At 43.4% G+C, this 19,920-nt stretch overlaps 1 protein-coding gene across 10 annotated transcripts in view; it reads right to left on the bottom strand.

The window, feature by feature from the left end:
- PKNOX2 (PBX/knotted 1 homeobox 2) overlaps positions 1-19,920 on the bottom strand; it is a 439,557-nt gene that overhangs the window by 228,062 nt on the left and 191,575 nt on the right. For 9 of the 10 annotated variants that reach the window (XM_053367533.1, XM_053367525.1, XM_053367526.1 and 6 more), the window contains one exon: positions 16,515-16,740. The exons of the other annotated variant lie outside the window; for it this stretch is intronic. The gene's annotated coding sequence lies outside the window, so the exon portion shown is untranslated. The remainder of the gene's footprint in view (positions 1-16,514; positions 16,741-19,920) is intronic. 10 annotated transcript variants of the gene reach the window in all.

Raw genomic sequence — 19,920 nt, 5'->3', positions numbered from 1 at the left:
ACGTCACCAGCTGTCTCTGCGCTGCATCCAACTAACTTCTACTCACAGCACAACCATAGGAATTAATGGACCTAAGTTAGCCATGCCTATTTATTTTAGTAGGTCTACTCTCTGAGCAAAACTAGTGCTGGCTATAGCCTGCTGTGTGATTTCTCTAAGCCGCACTCCAACTCTAATTCCTGGTTCTCCCCCATGCCTTCACAATAAATAATTCCTTTGTAGTTTTGTACCCCTTTGCCTTACCTCACATTTCAAAATTTGGCCTATAAAATCCTGTCCAATTTCAGCATTTCAGAAGCTTTCATTCCTGATTTTACTGGCTCCTCTTACACAAGAGCTGTTTTACATTGAATTCCAGATGTATAAAAGATGTAAAATATTTCTAAATTATTCACATGGCATTTAAATATGAATCTGCTACCACTGCAAAATTATGAGAAATAGAGGAGCTTGTATTAAAGAACCATCACCTCCATTTCGCCTTTTTCCCTCTTTTTATTTGAAAGGAAAATCATTTTGCATTTGATTGCATTAAGTGACTATGGAGAAAGGGCAAACAGAGAAAACTACACGAACCAAAGGCCACTGAACTCACAATCCAAGCATTGCTACCAAAATAGCCCTGCGTAGTCCATCAACCTGCATCTTCTACAATAGCTGATGAACTTTGCCACCGACACATGGTAATGCTTTGTGCTGGTGAAAACACCACTTGGGAAAACCACTTACTGGCTCCTCTGATGGACCCGTCCAACAGTAAAAGCCTTTTGGGAACAAGTGGTCATGGAGATTAATGTCATCGCAGAAGACACAGTGGCTCTAGATCCTAGGTTATGCTTATTCTCTGTATTTGATAGGAGAAAATGCTGGTACTGTTTGCAGACCCATAATTATTTATTTGATGGTAGCAGCACGCCTAGATATTTCACAGGGATGGAAAACTGTTCCATCAATTACTTTAGATAAACTGGCATACACAAGCTTTATTTATAGCAACTTCTGAGAAACTTACTATTTGTGCATGTTAAAGAGGGCAAGGAGAACTACTTAGCAGAGTGGTGGAATTTTATGTTGCATATGAATAATCAACCTTTCTGCTTTCTTATACCTTCCAAATACAAAATTATTCGGAGAAATTAGTAATGTCTGTGCATTTTTATATAATTATAAACTTAATTTGATTTTGGCTATTGTTCATTCTGATCTTATATTTTCCTCATGTGTATTCAGAGAGTATGTGTTTGTATTTAGCTTTGTCATAAATTTTAAGTAAGAAACAGCACTAGAACTTGTGGATAACCAGTGAAGCTGAATGTTTGAAAATTCAGTGCAGTTGACTTGCAGCGTAAGTGCATTTAACTTTAGTGAATTCAGCTTTACACACCTGGCTGAAAAAAAGTTAAAATGAAAAAGGGTCAGTCATCCCAGGGGCGGGGGTTAGTTGGCAATCCCACCACCCACTGCACTCACCTGGGAAGAGTATCTGGAGGTGCACAAGAAGAGTGTGCAGTGACCCTGGGAAAGTGTGTTTTGACTATATGGGGATTTTGGCTTTATGAACTGTCCCCAGAACATAACCCCTGTGTAAGCTAAGACTTGACTGTACAGACAAAAGAAGTGCTTCTTCATGAAGCACATAGTTAAACTACAGAACTCACTCCCAAAGGAGGCAGTGATGGCTGCCAACAGAGAAGGTTTTAAAGAGTAGATGAATTCATGGAGAATAAAGTTCTGAAGAAGTGTGCATGCACACGAAAGCTCATACCAAGAACTAACTTAGTTGGTCTTTAAGGTGCTACTGGAAGGAAAATTTTTTTTTGTTTTGACTATGGCAGACCAACACGGCTACCTATCTGTAACTGAATCATGGAGAATAAGGTTGTCAATAGCCACTAGCCATGATGGCTAGACTCTACATTCATGGTCAGAGGCTGTAATGCTTCTGAATAGCAGGTCCTGGATGTTAGAATTCCTGCTCCGTGATTGCAGTCATGGGATTGTTGTCTATCACATGATGGTGTATGTTTTCATTCCACAGAGTAGGAAGTGACGGAGACAGGATGTTTGTGTTACTGTGTTTCGTGAAGTTGGACTATTGTCCTTTGCTCTTTCTCTTTGCTGTCTGATTCTAGAGAGAGAGTGAGCCGTGTTGCAGTGCTCTGTGTGTGTTTATATGTCAATAAACGTAGATTAGCCAAAATGCTGAGTTGTTGAGGTCTGTTATGCAAGCTGCAAAGACTCTGCAGATCCCTAAGTGTGCCGGTGTCCGTTGGCACGGGTCACTGTGCTGTTTGGGAAGAAGAAAGCTTTTGAAGCTCCCGAACAATCGACCAGGAGGGAGGGAACATGCCAGTCAGGCATGTGTCTCTGCCAGGGTCCTACTCGAGAGTAGGACGAGCTCCTGACACTGGAAGCCATAGGAGGGGATGGTGCCTTTGTGCCCAGGTCCTGCTTGCATCTGCTTGGCCACTGTGGGAAAAGCACTAATACAATTTCATGGAATGCCAATGGAGCACCTGGATAAAACCTCAAGATCTCTCACTGAGAAAGAGGCAGAGCTAACCATACATAATCTGTGAGTTGTGGGTACAGGTCAGGAGCTGGATTCACACTTCCAACAGCCCTCCACATATCAAACTCTCTCCTTCTTTGAAAAGCATTGGAAGCAGCATAATTCGTTTGTGCTTCATGCCACGGGTAAACAGCGTCAGACGGAACTTGTGATTGCCTAGACACAGGAGCTAAGGGAGCAAAATAATACTTGCTGGAGCAAAAATGTTAAGAGCCCTGCAGGATTAGACCAAATCTCAGGCTGGTGTTATCTGATCTGTACATCTTTGGTTTCAGCTTCCTACCAGCGGCTCAAGTTAGTAAGCGACTGGGAAGTCTGAACTGTTTGGAAGCTTGACAGCAGCTCTAGGGAGAGCCTTACGCTCCACCCTGGGGTTTGTTAGTGAAGGGATGCATTTGCACCAAGGAATATTAATAGGACAAAAACAAGTGGTTGGAAACTTTTGGATAGGTATGTTTAGTGCTACATGAAATCCTATACCTTGTGATGTTCAATGCGATGCGTCTTTGAAATTAGCAATGGAGGGAAGTCTGTTTAAGGGCAAGCATTGAGAATGACTAAAGCCATCAGGTTAGGTACAACGGTCACTAGAAGTTCTCTCTTTGTGTATGTACAGTGGTACCTCGGCTTAAGAACTTAATTCGTTCTGGAGGTCCGTTCCTAACCTGAGGTACCACTTTAGCTAATGGGGCTTCCCGCTGCCGCCGCACCACTGGAGCACGATTTCTGTTCTCATCCTGAAGCAAAGTTCTTAACCCGAGGTACTATTTCTGGGTTAGTGGAGTCTGTAACCTGAAGTGTCTGTAACCTGAAGTGTATGTAACCCGAGGTACCACTGTACATACACACATATAAACACGACCTCATCATCTGTCCAACAGACTGCAGCATGGTATACAATATCAATCATAAAATGAATCACATAAAACGCAAGATAAAATGAAGAATGTTAAAATGTTGTGTTTATCATAGTGTTGTGAGCTTAAGGGGGGATATAGGCTGTATGCCAAGACCAGGGGTCAGCAAACTTTTTCAGCAGGGGGCCGGTCCACTGTCCCTCAGACCTTCTGGGGGGCCAGACTATATTTTGAAAAAAAGAGAAAAGAACTGCCCCACAAATAATCCAGAGATGCATTTTAAATAAAAGGACACATTCTACTCAAGTAAAAACACACTGATTCACGGACCATCCACGGGCCTGATTTAGAAGGCAATTGGGCTGGATCCGGCCCCCCAGGCCTTAGTTTGCTTACCCATGGCCAAGACACTTCTAGCTCCTGGATCCAGCAAGTGTTAAAATATAAGTCTGATGAGGTGATTGCCAGAGTGATGGGCTATTAAGGGGAACAAAGGAAAGGGGCTCCGTGTGAGACAACAAATGGCCAACTTGTGATAGTTAGAAAGAAAAAGACAAAGTTGAGAGCAGAGCAAGCTGGAGAGAAGGTCAGAGCAATGTTTGATGTCTGTTTGAATCCAAGGCTGTAGCTACAGGAGGAACAAGACCCTTTTGGGGTATTAATGCTGTGAACCCCTCCATCATAGGCTCAGGTAGTATATATGTGTGTAAATAAACCATATTTCATAAAGACACCACAGTCTCTGCTGTGCCTCATTCCAAAAGGAAACACGAACCCCGGGTAATCAACCCCTGGAATCTCACACACCTTGGAAATTAGGGTGGCATGCAACAAAATCATAATATACAGCATCATCATAACAACACAGCATTCTGGCATCCAACTTCATGACTCTCATTGTTCTATACAAAAAATATTATATGGATTTGATTAGTTAAAACATTTCAACTTCTGCCCTCTTCAGTAAAACAGCCGGGGTTTCGAATGAAAGCCATGGGACACGACAGTGGTGGGTTCACGACAGTGTGGGGTCCCTCTACACACTGAAATGTGTAGCAATGTTGCCTAGTGCCACCCACTGCTGCTTCTGTGTTTCCCTGATGTCTGCACAGACATAACGGTATGGCTTCTCCATACAATGATGGCTCCTCTCTAGTAAGGTGCTTCCTCTTGTGTAGGAGCTCTGCCCACAAACTTCAGGTTGCTACAAGAAATTGTGCTGGGTCCATCAAGAGGCTACTTTCTGCCCTGCCACCTCATCACCCCTACCTGGGTTTCTTATAAGGAGGAACCATAGCTGTCAACTTTTCCCTTTTCTTGCGAGGAATCCTATTTGGAATAAGGGAATTTCCCTTAAAAAAGGGAAACTGGGAGGAACTGCTCCTGCAGTCTCTGATATCTTGCTGGGTACTTCCTTTCGGCAAGAATATGAATGCATTTTAGATTTTGTTTTAATTTTTTTCCATGCTATTTTTTATTTATTTTGCCTGAATTATCCTTTGTATTATTCCTTGTGAGGTGCCTTGGGGGCCTTTTTGGCTAATAGGCAGTGAAGAAATGAACTTTTGACATAACATATAGAAGTAGAATGGCTTTCAATATCCAAAGGGTGTGCAAATGTCAAGGGTGTATGGTTATGGCAACAGCCCAGACAGTGGTGGGTGACTGCATGGCCCCCAGAACTCCCCCCCCCCAGGTTCATTCAACATGTGTGAAACCCCCTCTAGTTTTATGAGCACCCAGGATGGAATGATTCTAAGGAACATGGCATGTGCAAAAATAGAGCTCTTTTCTGAAAAATCAGAAGCTAGGTTTTATTTTGTTTTGTTTTTCAGAGTTTTGTCTTCCACATAAAATCCTTGTACTTTTAGGTCTTGGATCTATAGGCCAAAATTAGCAGGAGTACTCTCTGCTCTTTTTCAAACATCTTCTAAAAACTGTATTTTCACCTGAGATGCTTTGCTGTGCTTTTTAGGTTGTATACTGCCTTGTGATGTTTTATATTAAAGTGCAGTTGATAAATATTTAAACAGATTGATAGATCCAGAAGTTTTCCTTTCTAATAATATTGTATATAACAGATTTATAGACCACCCTTCAAAGATTCCAGGGCATCTTAGGAGAGAGAGGAATCCAACAATTCAATGGAAAAAGCACCCGAAAGCAGCAGAAAAGCTCAATTTTGAAAAGTTATAAAAGGCCTGGGGGAAATTAAAGGCCTTTGCTTAGCACCAAAATTAAGAGAATGAAGGTGTCGCTCCAAATACAAACATTTTTGCAATGTACTTTCCGCAAATATAATGGATTTTTGTAAGTTACATTTACTAATATTATGCTTTCTGGAAAAATCCCTTTATGAGTTTTTACAATTAAGCAGGTATAAATTTCATGAAATAAAAAGAAATAAATAGCATATGCAATTCTATGCACATTTTACTCTGGTATATATATTGGCACACAAAATTCGGCTGGAAAACTTCACCGCAAAATTCAGAGAAGGGTGAATTTCCATGAATGGCTGGGTTTCAAATTGTGCATTGTTTTGGAAAGTGCAAATTAAGCAGCTCTGCCTTTAAATGCAAGCTGAATCAAAATTCTCTGCCATCCCTACTCAGAAATGGACTGGAAGTCAGTGCATCTCTTGCAGCAGTTAAATGTATTTCTGGGTATCTCAGTCGGTTAGAGTGTGGTACTGATAATGAGTGAGAGCTGGACCATAAAGAGGGCTGGTCGCTGAAGAATTGATGCTTTTGAATTATGGTGCTGGAGGAGACTCTTGAGAGTACCATGGACTGCAAGAAGATCAAACCTCTCCATTCTTAAGGAAATCAGCCCTGAGTGCTCACTGGAAGGACAGGTCATGAAGCTGAGACTCCAATACTTTGGCCACCTCATGAGAAGAGAAGACTCCCTGGAAAAGACCCTGATGTTGGGAAAGATTGAGGGCACGAGGAGAAGGGGACGACAGAGGATGAGATGGCTGGATAGTGTAGCTACCAGCATGAGTTTGACTAAACTGCGGGAGGCAGTGGAAGACAGAAGTGCCTGGAGTGCTCTGGTCCATGGGGTCACAAAGAGTTGGACACGACTAAACGACTAAACAACAACAACAACTGATAATGCCAAGGTTGCAGGTTCAATACCCATAAGGGAAAGTTGCACATTCCTGCATTGCATGGGGTTGGACTAGATGATCCTTGCGGGACCCTTCCAACTCATGATTTTATGATTCCACAACACCCAGTCCCAGTTGGCGTTCCAGCAGCTGCATTCTGTACAGAAGCATAATCTCTGTTGTAGAATGGCTAAGCTGTGGCTGTCCAGATGCTGCTACAACTACAACTCCCATCATCCCTGGCCACTGGCCATGCTGTTGAGAGTTGATGGGAGCTGATCTATTGGGGTGAAAACAGGAGCCAAGCAAGAACATGTCATTGCTCCCAAATTGTTCTCATCCATTTCTGTTCTGTTCAGCTCAGTGTTTCTCTAGGCACAATCTGGGAATGGAAACCCAATACAAGCTAGATGAGGCAAGAAAAGTGAAACATAAAATCCTGATAAATCAGAGCACAGCTTGATGCTCGCTAATTACCCAGTAATACTATTTATATGCTGCTGGCACTCTCAGAAATGAAGCTTCTACTAAGGGAGGTCCACATCAATATTAATGCCATCACTCTCATGTTAATACCCTGAATCGCAGAGAGACAAAGACGCACGTTCAGGCAAAATGAAGAGGGAGGGGGGAAGAAAGCGGGGGAGAAAAGGAATACTTCCAAGTTCAGAGGATCTAAAAAACAAAAAATACAAAAGCTAGGGAGATAGAGAGAAGAAAGAAATTCATGCAAAAAAGAAAGGACAAAGCAAGGTGTGTAACAAACAATTGTAATTAACCCTCTCCACCCAAGCAGCTTTTGGGGAATTTATTTATTAACAAAGATATTTATATACCACCGTTCAAATAAAAAATCAGAGCAGCTCACAAAAATGATACAGTCGCACCTCGGAAGTCGAACGGAATCTGTTCCGGAAGTCCGTTCAATTTCCAAAACGTTCAGAAACCAAAGTGCGGCTTCTGATTGGCTGCAGGAAGCTGCTGCAGCCAATCAGAAGCCGTGGAAGCCCCGTCGGATGTTCGGCTTCCAAAAGAAGGTTTGAAAACCAGAACACTAACTTCCAGTTTTTGTTCATTCAGGAGCCGGAATGTTTGACTCCCAAGGCGTCCGGAAGCCAAGGTACAACTGTACACAAAACCATACAGTAAATAAAAAATAAAAAATCAGAGACCAACTAACAGTGTAGTATGGTGTTTAGAGCGTCAGACTAGCGGCTGGGAGAACAGGGTTCAAATCCCCAGTCAGTTATGAAGCTCATTGGATGAGCTCCTTGGAGAAATGGGGGGGGGGATATAAATGCTATCAGTCTATCAGTCACAGAAGGATCTTAATTGCCAGTTTATGAATTTTGCCAACCTGGGTGACAACCAACAACACACTTGCTGATGTGGTCAAGAAAGGGGTGTAAGGGTTCAGGCCATCCCTATGGTACCCTGGACCAAAGCTGTTCAGGACTCTGTAAATTATCACAAGGGTCTTAAACCTGGCTTGATGCAGCCAATGCAGATGTTTCACCAAAGTCTCCTGTCTCATAATTTAACCTATTGGCTTGGGCTCTGCTCTCTGGAGCAACAGAAAGCAAATTTGCTGTGCTATCTATGCCCTCCAAATATCTGAAGAGGGCTGTTATCGTTAGAATTCCTACTCCGTGACTGCAGTTATGGGATTGTTGTCCATCACATGACGGTGTATGTTTTGACTCCACAGAGTGGGAAGTGACAGAAACAGGGTGTTTGTGTTACTGTGTTCCGTGAAGTAGGACTATTGTCCTTTGTTCATTCTCTTTGCTGTCTGATGCTAGAGAGAGAGGGAGCCATGTTGCAGTGCTCCGTGGGTGTTTGTATGTAAATAAAGGTAAAGGTAAAGGGACCCCTGACTATTAGGTCCAGTCATGACCAACTCTGGGGTTGCGGTGCTCATCTCGCTTTACTGGCCGAGGGAGCCAGTGTACAGCTTTCGGGTCATGTGGCCAGCATGACTAAGCCACTTCTGGAGAACCAGAGCAGCACACGGAAACGCTGTTTACCTTCCTGCCGGAGCTGTACCTATTTATCTACTTGCACTTTGACGTGCTTTCGAACTGCTAGGTTGGCAGGAGCAGGGACCGAGCAACAGGAGTTCACCCCGTCGTGGGGATTCGAGCCGCCAACTTTCTGATCGGCAAGCCCTAGGCTCTGTGGTTTAACCCACAGTGCCACCCGCTAAACATAGATTAGCCAAAATGCTGAGTTGCTGAGGTCTGTTACACAAGCTGTGAAGACTCTGCGGGTCCCTAAGTGTGCTGATGTCTGTTGGCATTGGTCGCTGTGATGTTCAGGCAGAAGAAAGCTTTTGAAGCTCCCAAATGTTCGACCAGGAGGGAGAGAACATGCCAGTCGGGCGTGTGTCTCTGTCAGGGTGACATTTATATTGCCTCTTAATGATCTCTCCTCCAGCAGAAGATAACCAACTCCTTCTTAGAACACAGTCTTTCCCGTTTGAGAAACTAGGTTTGGGGGATGTGTTTTTGGGATGCCTCTTGCGACACCCCACATATGCCCCAAAAAGGAAATACGCCCTCAGCTTCAGACCTACTATTTTATACATAATCCCACTGATGAAAATTTAATCATTTGATTTACTGAGCCACTAAAACTTAAACCACCAGCCAACTAAGTTTACTTGTAATGCCCCATATATTGTGTGCAGTGATGCCGACTTCGCACAAATGGATTTTTCTTCTTTTTTTCTCCTTTTTGCTAAGCTACAGGAGCAATGTGGGGAAGGGAGGTTGTGGCTGGGATAGGGAAGGATTGACTTCCCCTCCCTACATGTTGTGATCTTGATACCACCACCCCTTGCTGCAGTTGCTATTAATCTAAGGAAAAGAAAGACATGTAGCCGCGTGGATTAAGTGCAATGTACAGTTTCACCCTGGGACGCGGGTGGCGCTGTGGGTTAAACCACAGAGTCTAGGACTTGCCGATCAGAAGGTCGGCGGTTCGAATCCCCGCGACGGGGTGAGCTCCCGTTGCACGGTCCCTGCTCCTGCCAACCTAGCAGTTCGAAAGCATGTCAAAGTGCAAGTAGATAAATAGGTACCGCTCCGGCAGGAAGGTAAACGGTGTTTCCATGCGCTGCCCTGGTTCGCCAGAAGCGGCTTAGTCATGCTGGCCACATGACCCGGAAGTTGTACGCCGGCTCCCTTGGCCAATAAAGTGAGATGAGCACCGCAACTCCAGAGTCGGTCACGACTGGACCTAATGGTCAGGGGTCCCTTTACCTTTACCTTACAGTTTCACCCTAAGGTTTCTTTAATCTGGTGACAGCCCTGTTTCATTCTTCTTCATTCTCTCTTTTCTGTTTGCTGCCTCTCTTCCTGTTTTATTTTGATGAGTTATTTTCTGAACTTGCAAGATATCCCCCTCCCTCTCTTCGCTTTCCATGAAATGCAATGGAACTCCTGCTAGCTCAAGTGTTTTTTGTATGAGGTCTCCTGTTGTCACTGGAAATGATAAGCATTTTTGCTCTCTCCCTGATTTTTCCTGCATCATCAACAACTATTTGTTCCAAGTATGCTAAATATTCTGATTAAATGTCAGGTTTCAGGGTTAAAGTTACTTTTGTAGCTAAACATGGGGAGGGGAGACTGCAATTCAACCCCAAAAGAGGGGGACAGTATCACTTCCCACCCCCGGCCAAAACATTAAACTCACAAAGTACTGGAAAAATGGTATTATTTATAAAAAGTACTTGCAATTGTCTACTGGGTATGCCCAATGCATTTGAGAATAGCACTCTTCACAAAAATAAAATAAATACATATTTTTGTTCAGGAGACAAGAAGTGACTGCTGTTTCTCTTGATGACTCAGATTAAAAGACTCGGATGCAGGCTGTTCTGGTGGATGCGCTTGCAGGGAGAAATACAGGTTGTGAACCATGCTCTTCCCAGAGACAGGGAGAACTTCCTGCTTCCACAATTCCAGCTGTGTTTTTTCAACTACAGGCAGTCGTGGGAACAACTGCTGTGAAGCAGCAGCTGTTTCCTAGGGGATCTTGGTTCACACACTAAGGTTCTCCACGCAAATAATAATAATAATAATAATAATAATAATAATAATAATAATTTATTATTTATATCCCGCCCATCTGGCTTGATTTCCCCGGCCGCTCTGGATGGCTTCCAACAAAATATTAAATTGCAATAGTCTATTAAACATTAAAAGCTTCCCTAAACAGGGCTGCCTTCAGATATCTTCTAAAAGTCTGGTAGTTGTTTATTTCCTTGACATCTGGTGGGAGGGCGTTCCACAGGGTGGGTGCCACTACCAAGAAGGCCCTCTGCCTGGTTCCCTGTAACTTGGCTTCTCATAGCGAGGGAATTGCCAGAAGGCCCTCGGCGCTGGACCTCAATGTCCGGGCAGAACAATGGAGGTGGAGACGCTCCTTTAGGTATACTGGACCGAGGCTGTTTAGGGCTTTAAAGGTCAGCACCAACACTTTGAATTGTGCTCAGAAACGTACGGACATCTGTGCATCTGGCCCACAACTCAAGACTTGGGGAATACCAAAAGTTGCCAAGACAAAAAGGAAATTCTCAATTGGTTTGCACAGTACACGATCCATAATCTTCTGTAGCAGGACAGGGCAAATGGGACGTCTCTGGCCCCAGTTAGTTATCTCAGCTATGCAACGGTCCATTTTTCAACCTGTCACCACTCTGTGCCTGAAGCGGATGGGAACAGAGATGAGGAGAGGAAAACTTCTTTAACTCCACAGAGTTTAACAGCTTCTCTTGCCCCTCTGATGCAAAGCTGCATTCCTGCTCTTCTAGGTAAATTACATTCCCAAAACAAGCTTTGAAACCAATTCAAGTACAAACAGGAACTTCTTTGCAACTGGATTTTCTGAAGTAGCAGCCCATGTGGTATCACTTCAAACCCCCCCCCCCGCCCCGCAAGAACATCATAGTTGTGTCAGACAAATGCAATTTGGATGGTCAATGTGAGGTTAAAGGCTCAAACGACATGCACCCTGTAAAAGTTTTTTTTTTCTGCTTCTGCATTAACAAGAAGCTTTCCTCCATGTCCTGTTTACTTGACAGCAGAGATTACAAGATGGAAACACATCCTGACCCATGGCTAAAGTGGTTTTAAGAGCCAAAATAATGTAAACAGGCAGAATACCAGGCTGCTCTGTGCAAGCAAGAGTTCTCTCTCAATCGACAGCTATTTTTGGTTCCAGCTGTTCTCACTGGTTACAATTTAGAGACACCCCACTTCGATTTGGGTGTGTGAGAATTAGGAAGAAATGGTCAACAAATCTTCAGGGCAGATTTTTAAAAAATACAGCAAGCAAATCAGCAAGTGTGTAGGAAAGCCGCTGTCAGATTCTTCCATCACGTAACCCAGATTGTGGATCCACCATCAGCAGCGATTGAGGAATTCTGTCTTTGCAAATCTGAATACGATCGGCTCTGATCCATATCTTCCAGGGATTTCACATTTCTCTGAACATTATATAGAACTTACCAACTCAAGAAGCACATCAAAATGCATTTATAAATACAAATTTTGAGAAAAAATACATCTAGAAAAGTGCATTTTTGGAGAAAATATGTTTAAAATGCATATTTAAAGACTTATGCACATTTTTTCATTGCTTTCTAAATTGGAGATTGATACGGAAATGGGATGGAATGAACTTCTAAGAGAAGACCTGTAAAGGTGGCACAGACTGGAAACAGAGTGACTCATTCATCCCTTGGTAAGTTTCTTGTGGTGTTCTGAATACGGATGGGGAGAAATTTGATTCAGTTCACAGTTACAGGCAAACCTAACCCAATTCACACTTTCTGAAACAATATGTGGACTTCAACACAGCCATCCTTGTCATCTTGCAATGCAGTACTCCAGCCCAAAATGTATTATATAAAACGGAATTGCTTTGCAAAATTCCCACTAAAATGTTGCTGAATTTTCACAATGACTTTTTTAAAAAAAGAAATAAAAATAATCATCATAATTACAAACTGATGTGGGAAGGCGGAAAAATGTATCTCAAATACTACCTCCTTCCCTACAAACCTTCTAGGGTGCTAAGATTAGCAAAGGGGGCCTCTCTTGGTAATTCCTCTGGACAGTTATCCAAACTGACAGATTGGTTAAATGCTAGACATTTAATCAGTTCAACCATCTTTAACTGATTGATAGCCTTCTATCAATCCAAGTCCATAAAATCACACCTATTAGTACAGGGTCACATGACCATCTAAGACCATTGCATCGGTATTTTTTTCTAGTATGCGTGCTTGTGGCGTTTGTCTCCTAGTTGGGTCAAAAGGAAAGGGTTAAATGAGTGTGAAGTGATTGGCCAGTGGGAACCCAAGGGGAGGAGTTAGAGTTAGAGTTGGTGTTGTTAGAAAGTCAGTTGAGAGTTGGGAGTTGGAGAAGGAAGAGGGAGGATAAGTCTGTGGGTTGGTCGAGTTGTGTTGTGAGAGAGTGAGAGGAACTGTTAGGTGGAGTCAGATAGATAGTTGGGATAATCAGTTTGAAGTTGTTAGGAACGTATAGGTCAGTAAAGAAACTAAGATTAAGACACTGACAAGAAAAATTAACTGAAACCATAAACTTGTTCATGCTTATAAAATAAACTTGATTATTTGTTAATGTTAACAACTGTCTGGACTCCATGTGTACCCGAGAGAAACGGGTTGGTGGCAGTGAGGAGGCAATCACAGTGGTGGCACAGGGATCAATAGACCGTCAAACGTCCGGGGACCCTGTGTGATCGCCACAGTGCTGCTCTGACATAGGCTGAGTCAGTCATCTATGAGTTCCCCAGCAAGCTGAGATCCGATCGTCTAGCCCTGCACCATCACACTTGTAGGCTTTCAGACCTTTGTGGAAGGCCTGTCTCTGTCTCAGTATATGGCAAATATCTTTGATCCCATACATTCTGCCCACAATGTCACAGGTGGTGGAAGTCAATGCAGGTTGACCAATAATGGAAGCTGCCTTAGGGTCAATGGGCTGGATTAGCGGAGGCATTAAAACTGTTTCACCTGTCTATTTTTCACAAGATCCATTTGCCCTTGATCCAAAGAGAGCCTAGATTCTCTCTGTAGCTTGTAATAAATATGTTTGCATATGAGAAAGTATCTCACAGCACCATTTCTCCAGCTTATGGGAGCAAGAATAGAAATACACAGTTCTGTGAACCGCCCTAAGACCTCCAGGTATATGGGGGTATATAAATTCAAGAAATAATAATAATAGTAATTTTTTCACATCAACTCTTCTACTGTTCACTGGAGTGGCAGTGATTTTTTAAAAGTAGTAGTAGTACTGTAGTAATAGTAGTAGCAGTACTACTACTACTACTAGTAATAATAATAATAATAATAATAATAATAATAGTAATAATATTCCCCTGCTAGCTTTGGCTTCTGCTAGTTCAGGTGCAAGAAGTACCTTCTGAAAGAAGCTGAATGCATGTTATTTACTTATTAAATAAGCACCTGCATTCTTCCCCTCCACCATAAGGTGTTCAAGGTGCCTCACCATGACAATTAGGAATAACAGACATAGGAATAATATAGTGCAATAAAACAATCAATTCTTTAAAATTCTACAATAAAACGAATGCTTTCTTAAGCCCTCAAGATGTATGGTGATGTTATACTATACTATCCCTCTTCCTCCACCACTGTATTTATAGCATGTTTTAATTTTTGCATTTTAAAAAGGCTCCTGTCTGTCCTGAGTCTAACAGTAATTAAACACACACGCACACACAATTCAGCACATAATTTTACATTCTGTCTGCAGATTGTTCAAGCAGAGATTGTAACACCATAAAACTCGAAGAGGTATTCTCACAGTTTGAAAAATTGAAAGAGGACTTCACATCAGTCTCTTTATGTATATCTCCTGGTTCTTAATTAGGAGTATGTTTAACTGGGGTGCTAAAAACGGCTAAGTTGTTAGCCCAGCTACAAATGGTAAGAGCAGGGTCTTTCTGAGTTATTAGTTCAATAAAATTGGTTAATGATGGTTCTATTACATTTAACTCCTCAGCACATTAACAAAAAAATCTCAAGACAGTATTTAAAGTAGCACAAAAAGCCAAGATATTTACAAGTCACAGCCTAACCAGAAAGCAGCAGGGAGTTTTGCTCAGACAAAAGCATTGCGAGGTGGGGAGAAATCAGGGTGGTGTCAAGGTGTTCAACAATATGAACCTGTGCGAATTTGGGTCCATGGTACCTGAAGGACCACCTGAGCCATTATATCCCAGCTCAATCGCTGAAATCATCTGTAGAAGCACCATTGTCCCTAGTGATACAGGGGCCAAAGGCCACAGCTAGAAGCCAGGCTTTGAGTGTTGCATGTTCCAATCTTTCAGCAGAAACACAGCAGCCATCCTTGCTTTTGGCTTTCCCATGTCTTTTGGCAGAACTTTAGATGCCAGCAGGCTTTTTGCAGCTGTTTAATTTTTATTGTTATTATTTTAATGGCTATTTGCAGAGTTTTGCATCTCGCCTTCAGGCAGAGGGAGGCGGCATTTGTCCACAGACAGCTTTCCAGGTCATGTGGCCAGCATGACTAAACTGGCGCAACAGAAACCAGAGAGCATGGAAACACAATTTACCTTCCAGCTGCAGCGGTACCTATTTATCTACTTGCACTGGCGTGCTTTCAAACTGCTAGGTTGGCAGGAGCTGGGACCGAGCAACGGGAGCTCACCCCATCGCGGGGATTTGAACCGCCAACCTTCTGACTGGCAAGCCCAAGAGGCTCAGTGGTTTAGACCACAGCGCACCTGCGTCCCTGGTTGTTGCCAATGCTAGTCCTACTCAGAGTAAACCCAGTGAAGTTAACGGACATGACTAACTTAGGTTTATTCTTTTCAGTGGATCTACTTTGAGTAGAACTTAGTTGGATATAATCCTATGTCCTGCTTTCTTGCCTAACAACATGTTATGTGTTATAGATACCATGACAAATCATAGCTAGGTCGCCTTTCCCTAAGCCAGACCCTACCTCAAGGAGAGGAATATTAAGCAGATGGTACTGCTTCTTCAGAAGGGACGTGGATGGCGCTGTGGGTTAAACCACAGAGCCTAGGACTTGCCGATCAGAAGATTGGCGGTTCGAATCCCCGCAACGGGGTGAGCTCCCGTTGCTCGGTCCCAGCTCCTGCCAACCTAGCAGTTCGAAAGCACGTCAAAGTGCAAGTAGATAAATAGGCACCGCTCCAGCAGGAAGGTAAACGGTGTTTCCGTGCGCTGCTCTGGTTCGCCAGAAGCGGCTTAGTCATGCTGGCCACAAGATCCGGAAGCTGTACGCCGGCTCCCTCGGCCAATAAAGCGAGATGAGTGCTGCAACCCCAGAGTCGGCCACAACTGGTCAGGGGTCCCTTTACCTTTACTGCTTCTTCAAGCAGGTATTCATTCATTCATTCATTGTACTCATAGCATATCCTTCATCAATTGAACCACAGAAGGTTGCTACTATTCCTCCTCAACACTGAACACAATGAACATCCCCTCGCCACACACACTTTTTACGACTTGCTTCATTGCCATCTCACCTCACGCAATCCCTATTCAAGTTTTATGTCTACTTGCATTCAGAAAACGCTTGGAGGAGAAGGAGAGCTGTGCACATCACTCATGCTCTCCATGTCACCAGCGGCCCCACTTCCAGGAGATTCACAGTGAGTTCAGCTGAGATCAGAGAGCAGTCAGGGGACACAGACAGCTGGAATCCTTGCTTTTAGCATTATACGGAAAAATAATCATAAATTTAGTGGGTATCTACCTACCATAGGTTTTTCATGAACGCAACTCCTTTTGGGAAAATGAGTGGTATAATTGATATAGTAAATATAATTGATTCATATAGCTTGGTATGCTAAGCTTGGGAAAGTTCGTCTGAACAGAATAACTATTAAATGCTTTCTTGAGTCAATTGAAAATCCATACCTAGAGAGTACTTTTTAATGGGTTCTTCTCCAGCTGGCAAGAGGTAGCATGTGCGGTCCTTCAGCACTCTGTTGTGGTCCAGATGCTGTTCAACGTGTTCAGTGATGAAAATGTAGAGAGAAGTCCCATGAAGTTTGAAAAGTTTGACAATGCTGGTTCGGACGGAGGACAGTTGGATTGGCAATGATTAGAACTCAAGCCAAGCTTCATCAGTGGGCAAACTGATCTGAAAAACATCAAGATAACAATTAAAGGTTTACAATGCAGGAGGAGAAGAAGAAGAAGAAGAAGAAGAAGAAGAAGAAGAAGAAGAACAACTACTAAATAAATACAGTGGAGGAAATAATAGTTCAAATATATTCCTACGGCAATGATTAGTGAATGTAAATTTGACCATTTGAAGGCTTTATTTCTGATTCTTATAGAAATGTTGTATTATCTCACTCCATACCCACAGAGCCTATGAGCTGCCCCCTTGGCAGGCCCATGCAGAGCTTACCTGAGTCCCAAGACGGGGCTCTTGTTAGCCAGTTTAGCCTTCCAAAGTCTTGGACAAGTGTACCTGGTTGCTCCCCCCCCTGTACGGGCTGGCTCCTTGGCCATGTGGCGGTGAGGTCGGTTACTTTTCTCTCTCTTAAGAAGTACACAGCGCTGTAGGAGGAAGTTGGAAAACAGATATTGTCTTCCACTTCTTCTTTCAGCTCTATGTGCTTTTCAAGGCTCAGATTAATTCTACTGGATCAAACTTTTACCCAAGTCCACTGGGAAAGCGAAGTTTTCACTCTCTGTTGGGGGGCAGTTGAACTGGGGAACAGGTGAGAGAAGTGACCAGAGGTGGAGGTTTTGCTCAAAAATCTGAATGTGCCCATAGGCCTTGGCTATCCCTACTGACTCAGACTACTGATTCAGAAGAAAACCCGAAGACATTATTATATTAAGATAATTATGGCCTTTCACATAATAAATGTATTGGTGCTGACCTTTAAAGCCCTAAACAGGCTCGGCCCAGTATACCTGGAGGAGCGTCTCCACCCCCATCATTCATCCCAGACACTGAGGTCCTCCTCTGAGGGCCTTCTGGCCATGGCTGTCAACGTTTCCCTTTTTTAAAGGGAAATTCCCTTATTCCAAATAGGATTCCTCGCAAGAAAATGGAAAAGTTGACAGCTGTGCTTCTGGCAGTTCCCTCCCTGTGAGAAGCGAGGTTACAAGGAACCAAGCAGAGGGCCTTCTCGGTAGTGGTGCCCGCCCTGTGGAACGCCCTCCCTCAGATGTCAAGGAAATAAACATCTATTTGACTTTAGAAGGCATCTGAAGACAGGGAGGTTTTTAATGTCTGAGGTTTTATTGTTTTTCAATATTTTATTGGAAGCCGCCCAGAGTAGATGGGCAACATCATTATGTCTCAGGCAATAGCTTCTTCACTACAGTCTTTAAGTTTCATTCTCACTGCACCCATAGCCTCCGACATTCTCTGATGGAAATTGGGACGTCCTTAGGAAAAGCAGGACATTCCAGGGTCAAATCAAACTGGGACAGCTTCTGTAAATCCAGGACTGTCCCTGGAAAATAGGGACACTTGGAGGGTCTGCTGCCTCTTCCCATATTTTTCTCTCACACTGCATTTGGGTTGCATCCATACCCTACATTTAAAGCACTCTCATAGAACTGCATGTAGCCAGGGCTTCCGGCACAGAATCACTGGAACTGTAGTTTGTGGAATACTCTTCCGGAGGTGGCTCACCTAGGGCCTTCGTTGATTATCTTCCGGCGCCAGGCAAAAAACCCATTCCACTTCTCCCACGATTTCGTTGGGGAGATGTTGTTTTTGTTTGTTACTATGTTATGCGTTAAGGGATGCGGGTGGCTCTGTGGGTTAAACCACAGAGCCTAGGGCTTGCCGATCAGAAGGTCACGGTTCGAATCCCCGTGACGGGGTGAGCTCCTGTTGCTCGGTCCCTGCTCCTGCCCACCTAGCAGTTCAAAAGCACATCAAAGTGCAAATAGATAAATAGGTACCGCTCCAGCGGGAAGGTAAACGGCGTTTCTGTGCGCTTCTCTGGTTCACCAGAAGTGGCTTAGTCATGCTGGCCACATGACCCGGAAGCTGTACACCGGCTCCCTTGGCCAATAAAGCGAGATGAGCGCTACAAGCCTAGAGTCGTCCACAACTGGACTTAACGGTCAGGGGTCCCTTTACCTTTACCTTTATGTTATGCATTTTTGTGAGTTTTTTTTATTGTAAACTGCCCTGTGATCTTCGGATGAAGATTGTTATGGAAATTTAGTAAATTATGATGATGATAGCAACAACAATCATTTACGAAGGCTTCTGAGAGTTGTTTAGAGACCCCCCCACTCCCCCCACAGAGCTACAGTTTCCAAAATTGCTTATCTAACCGTCCCTCTTCCCAGGGAACTCGGAGAATTGAAACTCTGTAAGGGGTACAGGGATCTGGCAACTCAGCCCCCCATAGCAAACTACAGTTCCCAGGATTCTGTGAGGGGTAATAAAGTGGTACAAGAATGCTTTAAATGTTTGGTGTGGATGTGGCCTTGGCCTACTCTCCTTGAAAGGTGGAAGAGCATCTTCTCACCCTGGAAGCAATGCAGGGGTACAAGTCAGTCAGGAGTTACACATATCAAAGCCATAGTTTAAAATCTGCATTGGGAATATGGCAATTATCTGCTCTCACCACATTTCTTAGCCCTGACTGAGGTTTAATTAAAACCAAGTTAAACACACACACACACACACACACACACAATCTCTATTTCAGATATCACCCGACTGCATACCGTTCCTATTTTGAAAAGGGGAAATAAAGCTTTTATCACAGAGTTTTTAATTTACTGAGAGAGCCTTCCAGTTCAGCTGGATATTATTCGCTCATAATATTTCCTTTAAAGAAATATATATATAAATTAGCTAATCCCCCATAATCTCCTTGAGTTGCACCTAAAACACAGTTTCTTCCAAGTGACCTTTTTGAGAAAGGCTGTTTCTATGGCAACGGCATTGTTCGATTCAGTCAGGAGGAAAAAAATTCCGGCATGGAGGGGGGGGGGAAACACACTTAATTTTGCTGCTTTTGATGCCACATTTAATGCTGACAACATGCCAATGAGGCCAAACCATACCCTCTTCTGTGTTTTCGGAGCCATTTTGGATGGAAAAGCAATGACCCAGCGCAGAAAATGTCGATCTCCCTCCACATTTTACAGGTGTGTGTGGGGAGACCTGTGTGTTTAACAGAGGGGGCCATTATTACTACTCAGACTGACCTCTTGCATAAGACAGCTCATAAAAAACTCAAGCTGTAATTATTGAGGTAAGGCGATAACTTTTGGTTCAACTACTGCAGATCTCTGGGGACAAAATCAGAGAATGTATAAATACACAGGG

The sequence above is a fragment of the Podarcis raffonei genome, chromosome 15 (genome assembly GCF_027172205.1).
Source record: "Podarcis raffonei isolate rPodRaf1 chromosome 15, rPodRaf1.pri, whole genome shotgun sequence".
Taxonomy (NCBI): Eukaryota; Metazoa; Chordata; class Lepidosauria; order Squamata; family Lacertidae; genus Podarcis; species Podarcis raffonei.
Note: the sequence above shows the minus strand (reverse complement) of the source record. Positions and strands in the feature narration are given on the sequence as shown.